Source organism: Morone saxatilis, unplaced genomic scaffold (genome assembly GCF_004916995.1).
Source record: "Morone saxatilis isolate NCDOM2014 unplaced genomic scaffold, NCSU_SB_2.0 Contig7, whole genome shotgun sequence".
In the NCBI taxonomy this organism is placed as follows: domain Eukaryota; kingdom Metazoa; phylum Chordata; class Actinopteri; family Moronidae; genus Morone; species Morone saxatilis.
This window is the reverse complement of record NW_023340246.1, coordinates 650,462-655,177: the sequence shown is the minus strand read 5'-3', so window position 1 is coordinate 655,177 and position 4,716 is coordinate 650,462. Positions and strand designations below refer to the sequence as shown.

The window sequence follows — 4,716 nt, the reverse complement described above, 5'->3', positions numbered from 1 at the left end:
ATAACAAACTTTGTTTTCTCAAGAAAACGAAGTAATTATTTCTTTATCTTGACATAACAAAGATCGTTATCTTGACATAACAAAGATCGTTATCTCGAAAAAACAAAGTTTGTTATCTCGAGATAACGAGATAACGAGTATGAGATAACAAAAAACAAAAATCCATGGCCGTTCTCGGCTTCCGTAACATATAGCCATGTAAAATACAGTAAATGGATACAGAAAAATTATATATAGCCTTGAAGACAGGAAGTAAAGTCTTTGTAATTAAACTGGCCCTTTTTCTATTTTTCTATTTTCTATATATATTGTTGTTAGATATTGTAATTTCCCATGTTGTTCTTATTATATTTTCTATTTTAATGTCTTTTGAGATACCAGAGCAGCAAATTTCCTTCCAGGGATCAATAAAGTATTTCTGATTCTGATTCTAATTTACAAACAAAATGAAACAAAATAAATACAATTAAAAAAGGAAGGTCTGTTGTGAATGGTGTTCTGTCAGCTAGCTATCATACAGAGTTCTTTGATCACAAAACAGAATCTAAGATATCCGAAACCCTGGACAAATAAAACCAAATTATTACTAAAAGGAATACCTCTACATTACCTCAACATTTTTTAGATAATTGTTTCTCAATTTAGGCGACTTAAAGTGACACAATGAACAAAATATCAGTGATGTTAAAACATGAAACAACTTCTATGTTCTCTGATCTGATTTGAAACTAGAAAGACTTTTTCTCGTTGACTTTTTTTTAATTTCAAATATGCACTAATACTCTCACCTGCAATTATTTATTATGTATTGATTATTATTTTAGTAAAATTACAGTATAAATGTTTGTGAGCTGAGGAAATTGTACAATTCTTGCCCATATAAAACTGCTCCGGAACAAACAAAAGAAGGTGGTCACGGAGACGAATAAGAGTTTTGCACGAGCCTGTGGTGGAACTAGAGTTATTGTGCATTAGGGGAACAAAACGTTCACAGTGGAACAATTATATTTTTGCTTACGAACACTGCACACACATTATCAAACAGAGTGCAAAATTAAGCTTGTGGCTAATTAGCTCAACAGTCTGTTTTCTGTTGTATTGAGCTTATTGTCATTACACTTCCATATATTCTGCTTGCATTGTTGTGTCCGTATAAATGTTATGGTATTCCTATAGAATCCATTACACATTAATTAAGCATCAATTAGCACCAGACCTTATGTTAACAAATACATTAATTTCAGGAATTAGACTGAGCTTTTAATAGTCCGATTAGAGATGAAGAACATATGAGATTTGGTGTCTCTCTGGGCTTCCAGGCAATATGGGAAGAAACAGCCGTGCTGTGGGATTCCTCCTGCCTGCGAGTGTGTACGGTTGGTATGTATAATATATTTTTGGAAACTCATAGTTAAGAATGAGACCATTTGGGAAATTACTGCAACACAAACTCGCAGGATGAAGCGAACTGCTCTGTGAAATGACTGCTACTCTCAGAATAGCAGATAAAGCAAGCTCGGGTCCACTTTTTCCCCGTTAAAGTGCGCAGGACGCGGAAATAAATCAAAGCCTGAGTTGTGGGGATAAATTGCGGAGAAGGGGAATAAAGTGGGTGTAACTCTGCACGCTGTAGTTCCTCTCTGGACCGGCGCACTTTACAGCCTTACGATGTGATAGGAAAATAATTGTCTGCAGCTGCTGAGTCCTGTCACTCATGCGTGTTTTTAAACACTCACTTGTATATATTATGCATATGTTAATGTACTTGCTCGGCTTCGTACAGAATGTGAGGTTGTCGGAGTAACGGCACCAGTTTGAGGTGAGTTAATCGAATAGAAAGCAGCACGGGCACCTCCGAGATACTTTATTCCCAGGGGCCACACGGAGCATTTTCCCCCAGTCTAGAAATGGAAACATCCCCTCAGACTCTTGGGAAGCACATCTAAAATTCATCCATCAGTTCTCTCTGGTGTATATAAATACCCATGTGGCAATGTGGAGCAGTCTCACACCGGTTTGTCCTATAATGTGGGGCTCACAGATGGGAATGGATGGGCATGACTCAAGTAGGTGGTAAAGTGCTGCGAGCGAAAAGTGCTCCGCTCTGTTTTTAGGCCTATTTCCCCAAATAAAAGCAATCAGCGAAATATTAAGCTCGCTGATCCACATTTAGGGAGCGGGGAGCTGTCTCCCAACGTGGCCTTCCTGTAAAGAGGTCTACAGTAGAGGGATGAATCACACAGGCAGACATGCTGGCCTGCTTTAGATGCACCAGGAAGCAAGTATTCTCTAAAGGTTCATTTTAGATTTACTTCTCCTTACCAGGCGTTTCTAACGGGATGGGAAAAACATTAGTGTGCCTCCCCGAATGAGGGAGACAAACAGTGTTAACAATGCGCTTTTAGTGTAGCTCTGAGGCACAAAACTTTTTTCCAAAAATGACAAGTGCTAAGAAAAGAAACGCATCAGAGTAAATATCAAAATGTCGAGGTCTCAACTTATTTGTTGCATTTTAAGTTGTTTAACCTTTTACTGCTGTGAATGTATGAAAAAGCAGACAGACCTTTGAAACAAATCAGCTTGTTTGGTATTATGAGAGAGGTAGAAAAGCATTAATAGCTTCAGGAAATGTCATATGTGTATCTATCAGCATTAAGACATTTATATTCCAGGCATCCGCAGTCTTTGGAAGCACATGGATGGAGTGTCTGTGAAAGTCTGCAGTTTGTGTTTAAAATCAGATGCCTCCTTTTGATAAAAAGATGAACAGATAAAAAAATATATATATTCATTATATCATATAATATATATTTAATTATATTATGAATTAAAATATGTGCAGTAATTATCTACCAGGGACAGTCTGAAGCTCTGACTCAGTGTTTTTTGAGGTCAGTGGCTCATCCTGAGGTTTGTGTTTCAGCAGAGATTGGAAGCTTTCTTTCAAAACACTAATGATGATGTTCAGAGGTCTTGAACAGTGTCCCAAACAAGGCCAGGTGCTTTATTAAAAGCATACTGATAGCCTGTAATGGTGTGAATATGGTTCATGTCAAAAGCTCTGTCGGCTGAAAGCTAATAACAGCAGACAGCTTCATGTTCCTCTTATCTACTGTTACTAAGATGCTGAATTAGTGGGGAGGCAGGAATGTTGAGAGATGGTTAATTGTTCCATGCAAGATTTAGTGTTCTTCAGGTTCTTCAAGTAGTTTGTGCTGTTGGCAATCATGTCAGCATAAATCAACCCCTTCATTGCCTGGGTAAAAAAGGCACTTAGCAGATTTATGGCGTCATAATAAGACGCCTGAGACCCCCCCCCCCCCCAGGGGCCATGTAAATCCACAAAAAGTTGAAAGCTGCAGGCACCGTCAGATGGTTTATTGGAAGGAAAACCTTAACATTGCACACACACTCATTCACACACTACGTATATGCATGCAAATCCAGCTGCTATGAAGTTTTCCATGTGAAAACGGGGCAAACATGGCTTTGATTCATGCACGCTAGCTGGGAAAACGATGGCGTGAACATGGATAGCATGACACGATTATATAACTCAAACATACAGAGCAAAACATGATTTATTCTGCAGAGAACTGACATGCAGTTGTCTTTTATCAACTGCAAACAAAACATATTTTTACAAATAATTCATTATTCCTACCTTAATTAAAGCTGCAAGCAGAGAGGAACGGTCCTCACAGTCACAGGCGTGTCACCCCTGTGTTATGCACCAGCAATCATGTGTAGACCACACCGTGAAAATTTCATGTAAATCAGAATGATGCGCATACAAGGCTACTTCCTGTTTCCAGTAGTGAAACATGCCAGTTTTGGTGCAGGTCTTTAGAATGCACTGACAAATTGAGGTGAATCCTATAAATTCTAAGGAAGGAGTTAATTATACAACACGTATAAACCTCCAAAATATTACCACAAAATTAAAAATGGCTGACTTCTTGTTGAGTTTGGGACATGGATGAAGGATGTCACTTTTTGCTTTTGAACCTGTCTCATCATCTGACACGATGATTCTCCAACTTCCTTCTCGAATGTCTGGCGAGAGGAGAGCCCGTGTCACAGTCGGATTTTTGGGGTGTAGCACCGACTGACACTGTGTCCTACTTTCGCTACAGGCTGGTGTACCATCGTAGGCCTTCGACACTTCCGTGGGTCCATTTTTGGCTGCTGGCGATAATGGGCTGGGCAAAGAAGTCGGACACTGTGAGTTTGATACTGCTCATGGAGTTTTGGGCGGGCATTTAACTGGTGGACTCACAAAACACATCCCCTACCAGAGAGAATGTGCCTGGAGAAATAAGTGCAGTGTTTTATTAAGCCCCAATAAATAGAGTTCACCAATCGATTCACAGCATGCTAAATTGCGAGGAATATGGAAGAAACTATGGAAACTACCAGTATATTTTGCTCCTAGAAAATAATAATTCATTCGATGTGTGAAAGTAAAAGAAGAAAAAGTAAGATGTATCGTGTGAAAATTGATGTGCCTAATTTAATTATCCTAGGAGATGGAATATCTCTATAAAATGGATAAGAAAGTATAATTTAATAGCTTACATACTGAGAATAACTTTGCCTTTTTTTCAAAAAGTAAATATAAAAATAAGGAGCAAACAAGTGTAGAACGAATTCCCGTAGAGGCAATAAACATGAAGAAAATCCCTTCATAAAATCAAGCTAATATAACGCTTGAAA

The 4,716-nt window shown here is 38.5% G+C and overlaps 1 protein-coding gene across 1 annotated transcript in view; it reads left to right on the top strand.

Moving 5' to 3' along the window:
- Window positions 1-4,716, top strand: part of LOC118340909 (complement C3-like) — a 94,134-nt gene that overhangs the window by 27,628 nt on the left and 61,790 nt on the right. The window lies entirely within an intron of this gene.